The sequence below is a fragment of the Mastigoproctus giganteus genome, chromosome 8, assembly GCF_048544385.1.
Source record: "Mastigoproctus giganteus isolate SK-2022 chromosome 8, ASM4854438v1, whole genome shotgun sequence".
NCBI lineage: Eukaryota > Metazoa > Arthropoda > Arachnida > Uropygi > Thelyphonidae > Mastigoproctus > Mastigoproctus giganteus.
Genome location: NC_143582.1, coordinates 175,394,864 through 175,411,057, shown reverse-complemented (window position 1 = coordinate 175,411,057; position 16,194 = coordinate 175,394,864). Strand labels below are relative to the sequence as shown.

Sequence of the window (16,194 nt, the reverse complement as noted above, 5' to 3'; positions counted from 1 at the left end):
CACCACTATGTCTATCAGATAGATAGCCATTTTATTCTTGTCGATGAGGTTATGTCTGGTCTGTTTTGTGGGATCGTCTCGTCCGTTTTTATGGCGCTGTTCCAGTATAATTTGTAAGTAGGGATCTCAAGTACGGCATGGGGATAATAATACGGTACTCTTTCTTTGATAAACTGGTTTTTGCGTTATCTTCTGATGTATTATCCTGGTCGTGTCTGTGGGTATAAACGCAGGATGCAGGTTGATCTGGGTGATCAACCTGCATCCTGCGTTGGTGTCCGGATTGTATCTGCGACCAAGTGGTTACATAAAAAAATTTTATGTAACAATATCAATAGAATGTATCTGTAAATGGAAATTATAAAGTGAAAAATTAAATTATAAAAAAAAAAATAATAATAAAATTTCTTTCTATTTCGACGCGGACCAGTGTCATAGGAGTAGATTGTAATTCGAGCGTGTTTGTTACCTTCGCTCTCGCACTTTTGAAAAGGAGAGGTTTAATAATATAGACTACCTACCTGTTATGAACCAGATTACATCGAAAAGGACAATCACTCCATTTAAAAAACCGATAATTTTTGAAATGTTTCTTAATGGAGTCAAAAGAACCGGGATCGCACTGATCACTCCACCTACTATCAAGTAGATAGGTATATATTTTTGAGCTGGACAGTCATTCCGATATATTGAACCTATAAATAATAAAGAATCGATAATTAGCATAAAATCTAATTAGTTTACTCAAAGAAAGTAAAAGAGTTTCTAGAAAATATCATAGTAAAGAACTGACACGAATTCAAATATCAGTGCTACGATTGATTTAGGTGAATAGAATGAATTACAGACGTATCCGAATTGAATATTTTGCGAAACTTTGTGCAACCAACCCTAATTCGCAAGCCTCTTATCATTTACCGAATGAAAGCAAGAATAAACACATTGACAAAATAGTTGCATGTTCGAATTAACATAAATATTTATTAAGACATTGTACATTAACATAAAGATCCTTATTATCTTTCTGTACATTAAAATAATTTTCCTCCTAATGATATTTATTCAGCCAATGGGAGAAGAGAGATGTGGTTACGTGATAATACGTAACAGAAACTTGTTTTACTGTGGTAAAAAAAGCTTCTGTTAAGAGTGGTCACGCGCTATGTTTATCTAACATGACCACGCGGTACCATGCTTGATTTCCATATGTAACGTATTTATGTATTAATAGCAAAACACAGTGTCGAATGCTTCTGTATTTTATTTTACTTTATCAAAAGAAGCGAGCGCAGCGAGCAGGGGGCGAAATCCCCTAGTAAACATTAAAATACTATTGCACGTAAAGACAAAATTAGTTTTATCATAATAACCTAGCTCTTATGACAGAAAGTTTCAAATTAAGACTGTCAAATACGATATATAATACATTTATTTGATATATTTTAGGAATAATGTTTCTTCTGCATATTGGAACTCTCATGGGGTAAAATAATTCATCGCCAGCTTTGTGCCGTGTGCAGCTGCACTTATTACGCGTATCTCTTGGCCTCACTTGGCCTGATTAGAGAAGGTTGTAAAGAAGAGCAAAATCGTCTTTGCAACCGTACTGGATAGTCGTATATCCGAAATACAATAAATCGCAAGTATAACTTAGCTTCACACTCACTAGCGCATTTCCCATTTCATTTTATTTTTAGTACAGTATCTTTATTGATTTTAATTACTGTTTTCGTTATTCTGTTTTTCTTTCTCTTTCATTTAACAAAGTTGTTCACGAAGTTAAAATCAGAATATAATTTTTAAAAAATCAGCATCCCGAATTTTTAATTCGGCAAAACACTGAAACTGTACTGCATATTTAAAATCGGATTTCAGCTTAACGTACGTATTTAAATAATGGATAACATGTACGTATTTAAATAATAACATGTTTAATGGATACATGTTATTTAAATAATGGATAATATGTACGTATTTAAATAATGGATAATGGATAGTATGATTTTAAAATTAATTACATATGCTTATGAAATTCACCTCAGCTGCCAAAGTATTCAGAGCAATATATCGCTTGATTTAAGAAAAAAAAAAAAAAAGAAAAACAATAATATATACTGTATAAAAAAAAATAATAAAAATAAAATAAAATAATCTAATTTCTGAAATGCACTGGACAACAAAAACTACGTTTTTAGTACACTATAGAAATTTCTCTAAAAAAAATAATGTTATACTACGTAAATAACTTTTCAACGTTCTATAAATGAATAATGAAAAATCAGGTGACCAAAAAGTTTAAAAATTAAAAAAAAAACACACTTTATTCGCAAAAGAAGTTCCTAATATGGGTAGCCCTTTTACCATCTCACGAAGTGTGCTGCTCTACACAAACCTTGGCATGAAAACCTGGAAAGCCACAATCAAGGAGAAGACGCTGCACAGCTTGGCACAACTTCTCTGCCACCATATGGATTCGCCTGGCATGTTGGAAGTTTCTACATGCCTAGGACCACTGAACGAACCCGGTGCACTGCAACACCTTATCTAAAATCTTTCCTTCAAAACTTGCAGTACCTTAGATCGGTGTTTTCGGCGAATAGGTTCGGAATGTATAACTCTCTTGGAATTGATGCCTCATCTTTCTGCAGCTCGAAGCACTATAGACAGACCATCCTGAAAGAAGCGTATAAACATGGACAATAATAATTATGTGGAAGGATTTCCATGCCTAGGCTCGCTTGGTTTCACTGGAGGGATTTTTTTTTTCACCTCTTTCCCAGTTCTGAAACTTCATTATTCATTCTTTTAATTCTCCATACAATTATAATGTGTTATGCTTTCTTGTAATTTCAATCAATGTGATCACCTCGAATTTTCATAATGTACACCCTTCTAGCCGAACCAGGCTGTTCTGGGGGTACCCACTGATGTGGAAATAAAAGGATGTTCATAATAATAAACGAAACCAGCTGCATTCCACCAAACACAGCAAAATCTTCTACCCATATTATGCTTCATCTTGTACACCTGGACGTGAAGTCCAAGTGTATAGGATGATAACCAATGATGTTTGGTGTTGCTGACGTAGCCGTGTTTCCAGACGTTATTTAAACCCAAATCTTTTTTCATATGGTGTAAAAGAACAGCAAGTATAATCACTGTGCTAGTAACGGGGACAAGCAAATAAGTACAACTCCCCACTTCTAAACTAGCATCCGACTTTTACGAAAACTTCTCCGAAGTTCTGCATATATCACACAGATGTGTATAAAAATTTGATCATTTTATGATATTCTTAATGTTGCAGAATTATTCTACTACCATCTCCTCCTACGACCTTTAAGAAAACGACGAAGGTAATTTTCGATGCAAGGCAATCAAACACTCGTAATTTTCAGTTATCAGAACACCCCTCTTTTCATTATTTAAGCTACAGCTCGCCACACCATCCTCTAGCAGTACTTATCTTTGTCACGCTCTACCCATACAAACTAAAGTTAGGCATTCCAGGAATGACATGTGGGGGTGCACACACACACACACACACACACACACACACACACACACCAGTTCGCTTTTCTGAGGATAATGCAATTCTAGTTAAAATAAGCTTTCTATAACCTAATGCTAACAAATTTAGGTAGCCTTTGTACTTCTAAGCTTCATTAAGGGTTACCATTCTCAAGGCTGACTTTTTTTTCATCTACTTTTTTCCTGCTTGCTTGTTCAAAATATACAGAAACAAAATTTTATACAGCACCCTCATACAATCATCTGTATCTTGTTTCATGTTCCTATGTACATATTTAGTTCATCCATGTGTATTCTATATAAATTACTTTACTAAATATAGCAGACAGGGGTTGGGATAGAAAATTTGTACAAAACAGAAAGCTCGTTAATTAAATATCTTATAAACGACCAGTTTGATTGAACTAATCACTCTTAAACCAAGTGAAAGTAATAGTGCTGAAACTGCAACACATTACGTATTAAGTAACTTCTACTGTTACCGCTAAATAAAACCTAATTAACAGACCAAATTAATTAAACGAGGAAAACCTACAAATACAAATGACATTAACGATCAGTGTAACTAACCGGGATGGCATTCCGGTCCATACCGAACTCTGAAGACTGAGTCATAACATTAAATCTTGATCCATTAACTGTACAATAATTTTGGCAAAACTTATGATATACACTTACCAATGACAATCATGGGTATTGAAACAGAAATACTGATAATAGTTGCTATCACCCAGATAACTGAAACAGTAAAACAAATAATAAAAAATAAAATAAAAACATAATAAAAATAAATAAACAAAATAAAAAGACTTTTTAACAAAACATCAGTATTAGATTTAATAGACTAATATTGACAAGTAAAAATTGCGTCTAATATGGAACAAGAGAAGAGTTTTCACTTACTTTTCGAGCACAATTCATTTAGCACCTGACTGAGGTGTCCCAGCGGTTCGATATACTCTTTTTTCAACGACGAGTCTAAAGAGAATTCCATAGAAAAAAATATCATAAAAATAAATTGCCTTATGGAATAGTCTATACATAGTGAACACTTTTAAAATGAATCTCCTCTTATTATAGAAACGTATTTTATTCCCTGGTTAACAGGAAAAACTTTATAACTCCTTTTGGTTGTAATTATTTGTTATATTTGAATGAATACTGCAACACAAAAGACAAACTGATTTCAGTGTTTCGAAAGCTGCTGAAACCATTAAGAAAAGTTCCGAAACAATAAGACATACCAGGGAAGAATAGATTGAACTACATTGAACAAACTGGAGGTCACTTTGAACGGCTGCTTTACATGTTTATCTTTTAGAGGTTTATTTCAATTTATTTTTATGTTGTAATTCATAATTAATGTTTAATATCTAGGAAATAAAGACTTTTTTGAGGCATATGTTCAGAGAAACTTTTTTCCTGTATTTGTTCTGTGATATTTAGAAACAGTCTGTAGAGCTTTTCAACATTTATTATAATTTTTATGATTTCTATGATTTCATAATACGATAGTAAAATAATTAACGAATTTTAATTACTGATATTGGGAATATGCGAATTGCGAATCAGCCTGTAGTTAAAGAAAACAAACAAAAAAAATAATAATAATTAATCTTCATTGAATATACTATAGCCTAGAAGTAAAAGATGAAAATGTCCATCATGGCAGAAAGACAGAGACCAACAGCAAACAGTATGACCAGCATATATATACTCAGTGATCACTGAATTATGACCACCCCATCCGTGATGGATTAGCTGCATAACTCGCAGTATAAAAAGCCTAACAGCTTCGTACGCTTGAGCATTGGTAATTTGCATCTGGTCGTGCAAGTCATAGTGATAAAATAGCAGTTATGGGACGTAGTAAAAATATAATACATAGAGTTTCAAAGGGCATCATTGCGGGTGCTCGTGCGTCGGATGCTTCCATATCGACAACATTTCTTATCCGTTGCTTACGGCCCACTGTGGTTAAGGTGTTCAGAGAATAGTATCGAAAAGTAAAACCACTTCCCTCCGACAGAACTCTAAAGTTTTACAAAAGGTGGATGTTCATAGTGAGTGAACTGTTACATGCAATTTACAGACAAAATACATAGATGGGTATATATTAGAAATAATGGGTGGCCCTAATATAATAGTTTGAGTTTTTTTTTAGTGAGTGAAGGATGCAGAGTGTCGTATTGACGTATTGAGTGATGTATTGAGGTATGCCCAGAAGATTTCCATCATGGCCATGGGAAGAGAACATAGCTATGTGATAAAACCACTAGTCTGTGTCAAAGTGATTAATAATGTCCGCCATCTTTGAGTTATAAAAGGACCTACCTTTCATAAGAGTAACTTCCATATATTTCTTTATGGCACCAGATTTTAATCGCTTGAATGTCGATTCTGTAATAGAAAATGCAATCCTATCCGCAAGATCTCTGAAGATTTTTAGGATAGGATTGCATTCAGGTCTGGAAACCTTGCGGATTGCATTGCATTCAGGTCGATCATATTCTCAAGACCTATGGAGATCTTGCGGATAGGATCGACCTGAACCGAATGCACCTTTCTCCTGGAAAATATTGAGTTCAGAGCACCACCAACTCTTAGAATGAGAAGTAAACGTCTTCATCAATACTCATTAAATGTTACCATGAGCATCGTGAAGATTTGAGATTTTTCTGTTCTTCGTTATTCATAAAAGTCATGATTATTTTCAATTTATAGATTCCGCACCAACTGTAAATGTGCATATAAAATTGTTTTTTTCTTAAGGCTTATTTACTATACCTATATCCAAACTTATACTCACCAGGTTCAGTTTTTATCTGTAATGGCTCCATTAGAAAATCCCTAGAAGGAAACACTAAAAGCAGTCAGTAAATTTAAATTATAATCATTTATTGAATACATTAACTACTCTTAAACGCACATACAAGTTCAATGTACAAATAACACGAATAATTACCAAACAACAACTTAATATAATAAATCATGCAGTATTTATTCCAATTTACTCAGGTTCATTGGTTTCGTGGTGAAGCTGGATGAAGGTGCAAATCTGTATCTGCATGGGGTATTCTCTCCTGTTGTTGGGGAAGGCCCGTGCAGTGTCTGTGTTTTCCAGCTCGCCTAGTGCAGAGCTTGGCGGTTGAGCTCAGAGTCTGTTGCTGTCTGCTTTCTGTGGCACAGCTGAGAATATATATTCACAGGTGATGACTCCTTTCTGGCACTTCATGGCTCTCGTGGGTAGCACAGTTGGACGCAATGAATTTTATGGGCCTTTTCCCATCGTGGCTGAGTTAGTTGGTCTCATGAGGGTAGAATGGTTTTTGTCCCAGAAACTTGAGTTTTTCCTTCAGCAAACAAGCAAATTGGCCACAGAACACATGCAATTTACAGACGTATTATATACGGCTCAATACGGCTTAATATCTAAGTTGCTGATGCGCCTAAAAATTGACAACCGACCAACTTGGCATTTCATAAACCAAGTGTTCGTCAGCCTCGAATATGAATTGATACTTTAGTTTAAGTAGAGCCCTGTATATACTGTCTTATTCTACCTAAAAATATTCTAATGTAAATACACTAACGTCGAAAAAGTATCCGTGCACACGTTGGTTTCATATTAATACCACTACCACTTCAGCAGCGTGTTAATTACTCTTTGGCCTCTATGACGCACTCCGCCTCTATGGGTAGAATTTAGGAATGATACAATGCAGAAGATACTGTGCTCCATTCATACTGTAGAACAGTGATCAGTTGAGCTACTGCTGTGGGACGCATTGGTATGACCTTCATCCGACTTTCCAGTTCATCCCATAGGTGTTCCATAGGGTTGAAATTGGGACTCTGCTCAGCTATTCCAGCTTTTGTGGATTCATATCCATAAAACATTCTCGAAGGCACCTGCGGTATTGCACGAGGCATTATCCCGCTGAACAAACATGGGCCTGGACGAAAAAATTGCTACACTGTAGAGAGCGAGCATGGAATTGTTCAAATTTATATGGTAGGCATCGGCGTTTATTGTTTCCGCATAACTACCATCAGTCTTATGCCATACCATGAGAAACAGCAGCACATCAAAACTCTACTTTCTCCGAACTTCATTGCTGGCATCGTGCTCTCTGATAGTAGAGAGCACGATGCCAGCTCTCTGCTATCAAACGTGCCCCAGCCATCCTTCACACTCATACCCACCCATCTTATCGAAATGGGATTAATGGGATTTCTCCTGTTCTATGGACCGTCGTTCATTGCACCATGCAAAGCGACAAGGTCACTGATTGCGGTTGCTGATGTTTGGCTTATGCGTCGCTGCTTTCCCACGAAAACTGTTGAGCTTTGTGCTTAGTGTATACGTACAAACTTCAAATTCCTGGAGGGTGTTGTGCAGGGATTTCTGACGAGATTGTCGTACTACCCTAACGAGTATCCTCTGCTCACGTGGTGTGAGCTTCCGTGGTCTTCCTGTGCGTTGCTAGATGGTGGTAATACCATCACTCCTTCATTTAGTGATCACATCGCCGATAGTCGACTTTGGATAGCGTTGGCTGTTAGCAATTTCCGAACTCGACAATCAGCAATGTAACATCCGTCAATAACATCTCTATTCAAATCATTATGGTTGATTTTACGTGTCATGATAAGAGCAACTAACTTCTGGAAAGGTTAATGAATTATAAAAGGGTGTTTTTAAACCTCCACCTCTCCTGCAGAACAAGTCGGAAGAGGTGGAGTTTGAAACTGGAAATAAAACTTATTTTATTTCCAATTTCGTCCAGATTATGGTGTTATATTCCCCCTTTTTAAATTACTAAATTTAATAAACGTTCTTGACTTAAAACCTTTTATTAATCTTAATTGTTTTATTCATTGATATTTATCATCACAATTCTGTATTTACTTCATAGATTTCAGCGTTAATTTTATACTGTTTTGTAATTTATCATAGCTTGATTTTTTCTTTTATCTGTTAATTATTATGTTATATTGATTATATTAATTATAAGTTATTAATTATTCTTTAAAACATCCTTTATTGCTGTCACTTTCTGTTTCTTAATTATTCTTAAGAAACAGAATTTTTCTTTATTATTATTTTTTGTCCACTTTGAGTGTATAACTATTAATGTTAAACGAACCAATGCTTTTTTCCAACATATTTTCTTTAAAAATGGAATGAATTTTATGTTATAACTTTGCTTTTAATTAGTATGTATTTTTAATTTATTTTATAGTTTTTTTGTTTTTTTTTACTTTATTGATCATTAGATATACACTCACGTTTTCATCACATTTATTAGTTCTTCGCACATTGTCATTGGGTGTGCACCTCTAATGTTCTAAAAGCAAAAATAAATAAATAAAATTGCTCTTATAACTGGGTTCAGAAATTTAATGAAGTATGAACGAATAAATTATTTCACTCCAGCTTGCCATATAAAATTACCTTCTTCGCCGATAAGGTAAAGTTTATCCGTTTTATAATCATGTCTAATAACGCAATTGACATATACTGGTGTGCAAAACTTAAGGACCAGTCAGCTTTTCACATGTAGCTTCTCATAGGAGTGGCCTGGATATGGGAAAAGCATACCAAAGGAACCTCATCAGGTACAGAAATGATGAAGGAAACAACACCGACACAACAACGGAAACAGAACGGTACAGAGGGACTTTATTCAAAAATGGCAACATAGCACTGGCTGCCATGATACAGATGCATCACTGCCAAAGATGGAACAAAGGAAAGAGGTGGTCCTCAGTAGAAGATATGGCCATCCCTAATACCAATGCAGGCTTTGCACCGCCTGTCCTTACTTAGAACAATGTTGTTGATAAGTTCTTGTGGTAACATCGTCCATTCCTCTGTCAGCGCCATCTTCATCTGGTGAACATTTTCTGGTGGGTGTGGACGTGCCGCTAGGCGTCTCCCCAGAGTGTCCCATATGTGTTCGATGGGATTTAGATCGGTTCGGCAGAACGGGCAGGCCAATCCATACGAACAATGTCCTCACTTTCCAAATGCATATCAACAGCTGCAGTGCGATGGGATATTATCATCCATAAACACGAACTCGGGGCCAATGGAACTTCGGAACAGACGCACACGGGGAAGGATTACCTCAGTACAGTAGCGTGCACCGGTTACAGTATCGCCTTCCAGTATCTGGAGTTGTGTACGTCCATCCAAGATAACACCTCCTCAGACGAGAACTCCTCGACCGCCATATCAATCCCTTTCAGTGATGTTTGCGAGGTAATACCGGGTGGCGCCTCCGTGGCCAGGTGGGAAGGAGCAGTAGGTGCGTAGCACACGCTTCTTGATTAGACCGGGGTTCGAGCCCGTCACCACCAAATACGGAGGATGTGGAAAGGTCAGGGAATGACCACCGCATATTCCCGGAGAAATATGGCCTTAGTTGCTAATGCTCCTAAAAACCAAATAACAGCAACATCTCTCTCTGTAGGCATCATAGCTTCCGGAACTGTTTCGTTGGCATACTACCATCATCAATTGATGTTGATTCTTATTATTATTACGTTAATGAATTGATAATTTTCTTCTTTTTATTATTATTACTATTATTATTATCATTTTATACATTAAAATAATTTTCCTCCTAGTGATCTTTATTCAGCCAAAGGGAGAAGAGAGATGCGGGTTACGTGGTAATACGTAACAGAAGCTTGTTTTACTTCTGTTTAACAGTGGTCACGCGCTATGTTTATCTAACATGAGCACGCAGTACCATTCTTGGTTTCCATAAGTAGCTTATTTATTTAAATAAACTAAATGCAACAAGGCATAATATTTTAAGATTCTATATCTATGTAATATCGGCGTAGATACACCATAGACAACTCTTAAAAGAAAAACTACGATCGTAGTGTGAAAGACGCCCACAGATGAAAGCCAACTAGCTTTGAAACAGTGCCGTCGGTGCTCACCGAGAATAAGTGACAATAGTCTTCTCTATTAGCGAAGCGTTACTTATTTGAGCTATTATTATTATTATGTTAATGAATTGATAATTTTCACTTTTTCTTCTTCTTCTTCTTCTTCTTCTTCTTCTTCTTCTTCCTTTTATTATTATTATTGTTGTTGCTCTTATATTATTTCTCCCTGATTGGGGGATTCCACTCCGTGACGGGTACTGCTACCAAGTACATAGGGTGGTTGTAATGTCTGGTGTTACGTTCGGTCAAGGAAATCTCTGACTGTCCTAGAGGTGTTCAGGATTGCGACTTTCTGGAGTTCCTTGTAGGTGTTCTCTGGGAGACCTATTGCTGCTAGGCTGCTATGCAGAGTCTTTGGTACCATACCGGTTGTTGACACGATGATTGGGATGGTTGATACTTCTTGCATATGCCACATCTCCTTGATCTTATGTCTCAAGTTCGTGTACTTCCTAATTTTTTCTTCATGGGTTTTCTGGATATTGCTAGTGTTAGGCACTGCTATGTCAATCAGGTAGGTGGCCTTTTCCATCTTGTCCACAAGGGTTATGTCCGGTCTGTTGTGCGGGATCGTCTTATCCGTTATTATGGCGCGGTCCCAGTACAGCTTGTGGGTTCGGGTCTCTAGTATTGCCTGGGATTCGTACTTGTAGTATGGTACACTTTCTTTGGTCAACTGGTATTTCCTCGCTAGCTTCTGATGTATTATCCTGGCTACCTGGTCGTGTCAATGAGTGTACTTAGTCTGGGTGATCACCTTGCACCTCGCGGTAATGTGTTGGATCGTTTTTGAGGCCAGGTGGCATCGTCGATATGATTCAGACACATCGTCGACATCGTCGACATGTGTGTCTGACATTCCGGGCTCCTTTGAGATGTATTTTCTATAGTTTCTTGTGTTGATTACCTGATCTTGAATGGCCAGCATGAATCCTTCAGTCTCGGGGAAGAGCGTCCCGCTTGTGAGCCATGCATTGGAAGCAATGTTATCGATGTGATCTTGATGGAGGTCATTGTAGTGTCTGCCATGGAGTGTCTTCTTTGCCCATCTTTCAATCTTCGTTTCTTGTACCGTTTGGGCGAGAGGGGTTTCCTCGCTTAGGTTGAGTGGGGTATACCACTTATCTATCTTCCTTATGGCCTGGTGGAGTGGTGCTGTGTTGTTCTCGAAGTAATCTTTTAGGTTAACTGTCGCTGTTTTCTGTTGTTCTGTTAGGTCTATCAGGCCCCTTCCTCCCTCTTTCCGAGGTATTGTTATTCTCTCAACTGCTGACTTCTGGTGGTGTTGGCGACTCTTGGTCATTATTATTATTATTATTATTATTATTATTATTATTTCTCCCTGATGGGGAGTGTCTACCCCGTGAGGGGTACTGGTACCAAGTGCACAGAGTGGTATGTCTGGTGTTACTGATGGTCGAGGAACTCTCTGACAATCTTACAGGTGTTTAGAATTGCGACTTGCTAAAGTTTCTTGTAGATGTTCTGTGGGAGACCTATTGCTGCTAGGTTGTTATGTAGGGTCTTTGGCACCATACTGGTGTTACACGATTATTATACATTTTTTATCGATAAAAAATAAGAAATAATATAGTCTTATTTTTCATTAAAGGTGAAATGTTATCTAATTATGATATTGATCTGTCCTTCTCCTACTAAGTAAGACGTTGCTTGTTTGTACACTGAAAGGACAGAATTCATGGGATACTTGGCTACTGGGCAACGTGACTCTGTCACCCCTCTCGCTAGTGGACGAACCCACCGCTCGGCAGGAATATAGGTACACTGCATCACCGCATTCACGTAGATGGTAATTCGATGTCAGTATGGATGAACGTCGTGAGTTAACCGACTTTGAAAGAGGGATGATCGTGGGTGTCCGACACATGGGTCACTCTATCCCGGAGGTGGTACAGAAATTGTACTATCTCCCGTTCCACAGTATCAAGAGTGTATCGGGAATACGCCATTTCCAGAATAACATCTCATCGTGGACAGCGCTGTGGCGGGAGAAAGGTGGTGGATGAACGTGGCTGTCGACGTCTGTCTCGCATTGTTTCAGCCAACCGGAGAGTGACAGAGGCACAAATTACTCCCGACTTCAACGATGGAGGTGCCAGAAAAGTCTCCACCAAGGCAGTCAGGCGATCATTAGCCGCAATAGGTTATAGGAGCCGCCGACCCACCAGAGTCCCATTGATAACACCACGACACAGGACTCTACGCCTCAGCTGGGCGAAAGAACACCGGCACTGGACCTTGGATGATTGGAGACGGGTAGGGTCTCCTGGTCCGATGAGTTCGTTTCCAGCTATATCGAGAGGACGGGAGGGTTCGTATCAGGCGGAAACCGCACGAAGCTATGCATCCGTCATGTCAACAAGGAACTGTTCAGGCAGGTGGACGTTTGATCCGGTAATGGTCTGTGGCGTTTTCAACTGGCACACGTTGGGACCTCTGTGACCATGAAGGGATGCAGCCTATCTGCATCCCTTCGTGGTTATCGTGCACCCACAGTGCAATGAACTCTTACAGCAGGACGATGCACCTTCCCACAGAGCCGAGGTGACTAGAACATGGTTCTAAGAGCATTCAGCAGATTATGGAATGGCCTTCACGTTCACTGGACATGAATCCTGTGGAAAGGTCCGTTCGAGCTTTGGATCCTACACCCAGAAATGCGACAGAATTATAGACAGCGGTGCAGCAAGCATGGATGAAAATACATGTGGAACGCTTTCGTGAACTAGTGGACTCAATGCTTTGCCGTATGACTACTCTTATCCGGACGAAAGGTGGGCCTGCCCGTTACTAGGTAGGTATCCCATGATTTCCATCCACTCGTTATAGTTTGTTTTTAGTAAGAAGCACTTAAATGAATAATTTTAACCATGATTTTAAGTACCGAATGATAACAGACTGATAAGTAGTGTGTCTATTTAACCAGTTATGAAATTTTTTTTATTGAAAATAAAGATTGTATTGTATTTTTATTCTTATTCGTAAGTTATTATTATGAAAGAATTTTAAATAAAGCACGCCTTATTAGAAGATTGTTGAAAAATTATTAAAAATATACCGTTAAAATCGTACATTATGTATTACAGGTTTTTAAGTTACACGATTATCACTAACAGGGTCGCGATTCACCTTCTTATTTCCTATCTTCTTATTGCAAACTTCTTATTTCGGCCCCTAAACCCAACGGTCATTTTTCTTATATCAATTTTTTTGTAAATTAAAAAAATATATTTCCAAAATAAAATATAATTTCATTTTTTTAACACAAAATATTATATATTATGATACATGAAGTAAATATGTTAAAAATAAAATAAGAAAAACAAACATTTAATTTACTTTGGCAGTAGACAATAAAATAAAACTATAAACTTAAAATATTACAATTAATATTATTAATTTTTAATATTAAAATTAATAGTTTAATATTAATTAATATTAAAATTAAACTATAGATATTACAATTAAAATGTTACAATTATAACAAAAGACAGCATTTTGAGAAATCGAATACAGTAACCAATTACGCGAAAGTGATTCACCTTTTTGTAATTTTTTAGTGTAATATTCAATAGAAAAGTTTCTTCTTCTATTATTATCTTTATCTGTTGGAAAATCAATTTTGTTTTTAATTGTTCTGTTTTGTTTTCAACTAACATCATTCTCATTTTACTATTTAAAATTTTTGGCCATTTACCGGGATCACTAAATAAAATTAGTTGATCTTGTATATCACCATTGTGATCTTCACTTTGCTCTTCATTCGAATTTGCTTCACTTGCACCTAGTGTTTCTTGCTGAATTGGAATGTCAACATCTTGGACAGGTGATAATTCACGTGTTTTACTTCCTTCATCAATAGTAGTAATGTTAGAGGAAATCGATGGACCTGGCTATGGCTGGATGTCCAGAAACCTAGTAATCGAACTTGCTGATTTTTTTTATTTGATATATTTTCATATTTTTCCCATTTTTCTGTATTCATAACCAAGTCGTTTCCTTCCGTCAGACATGTGAGAAATATTAAAAAAAAAAGTTTTCAATTTAAAATTCATTATTTGTTAATATAAAATACGACAAAACAGTCTTCGATACATTGAACTTTTAGTCTCCTTAGTCTTTGCCTTCTCTATTAGTGTTTACAGAACATTGGTCTTTATAGCCTCTTAGTCTCTGCCGCCCCTTAGTCATTGCCGCCCTGGTGCGGTACACTACTAGCACCACCGGATTGGCCCGGCTCTGATCACTAACGGCACATACGCCACAGATATGAACATTTCACATATCAACTGCTTCGTTATACAGATATACTGCATGTACAGTTCTCAGCCATTGCACTTGAATGTCATTGTGATATATGGAATTGTTTTTCTGTTATCCTGATATAGTTTTCGCAAATGGTCGATTATCCCCGACACTTAAATTGTACCGTATAATCTCTGAAGTTCAAAATGTTTCTTATCATTTGAGGAGATAAAAGCTCCAGTGGGAAGCACAAGGAATGATAAGGTTAGTCTTAAAACTCAATATTGGCTTATTTCCTGGAAAATAATAATAAAATAAAACTTTTCTCCCATGTTCATTTTCAACGACAGCTAGATTTCTTCTGTAAATTCACTGACCAATTGTTGCGTCCTCTATACGTTTGGTGGACAGCAGACTTTCGACTACCATAAGTAAACGCTCTAGAAAATTCAGTGCTACTCAAAGTGTGGTCCGCAGACCGGTGCAAGTCCGCGAACTGTTTGTTACCGGTCCGCGACGAATTGGAAATAAAAGAAACTGGTCCTTCACCTAGTTTGAGAAGCGCTAAAGTCTAGATTACCGATTTCTAAACTTTCCCGACATAAACCTATCCCAAATAAAGTTTGTATTTTTTTTGTACTGCTTCTTTCTCTACAAACTAGGTCTTCGCTTTCGCAGTCATCGTCATTTTTTACAATTTTTAACAAATACAAGTCTCAAATCCGCCTTGTTCATATCTAGGGGACTGCCTGCTCTATAGTCTCTGTAAAACTCCCCAAGTTTATATAAAAGAGATATACAGGTAGTTCCCGACTTTACGAGTTAATTCGTTCCAAGCGCGCGCTCGTAAAGCGGGAATTTATTTCACATATACATAATGTTAAAAATAGGGATTACGTTCTCAACAATTAAATTAGTTAGCTAATTAGTTTGTTTAAACAATGATTGATTTATCCAAAGAAATGAAAATATAGCCTGCAAAATCAAGCAAAATATAATAATAAAGAAATTATTTATGACTTACGAATGTTAAAGAAAGTTTATTCTTCGCCATCATCGACTAAATACACACTCCTTGATCACTCATTATTGTTTCGGCACTCGTTGGTTTGCTGCACAAGGAGTCGTCGTCTTCAGAAATGCTTGAAGAGGCGTTTGTTTCGAAGATAGTCTTCTCTTTTCTTTATAAATTTCAATAGCACGCATAAGCATTTTTTTAAGGGCACACACAAATTGCAAATAACACGATCTGCGTGGAGTAACAAGTTTACGAAGTTTAAAAAAAAAGGAACGAAGAGAAGATTCTGAAAATTTATTTATTTTTTTTATACGATCGAAGGTTTCGATGAAGGGGAACTCATTTCGCCGTAAAACTGTAACGTAAAAAACCATACAATTCCAGCTATCGGTATTTTTGCAAATGCAATA

At 37.0% G+C, this 16,194-nt stretch overlaps 1 long non-coding RNA gene across 1 annotated transcript in view; it reads right to left on the bottom strand.

Annotated features, from left to right (window-relative positions):
- Positions 1-4,439: 4,439 nt before the first annotated feature.
- Positions 4,440-16,194, bottom strand: part of LOC150082025 (uncharacterized) — a 46,297-nt gene continuing 34,542 nt past the window's right edge. The window contains exons 2-3 of the long non-coding RNA XR_016547312.1: positions 6,341-6,381; positions 4,440-4,509 (exon numbers count right to left, since the gene is read on the bottom strand). This is a non-coding gene — a long non-coding RNA (uncharacterized LOC150082025). The remainder of the gene's footprint in view (positions 4,510-6,340; positions 6,382-16,194) is intronic.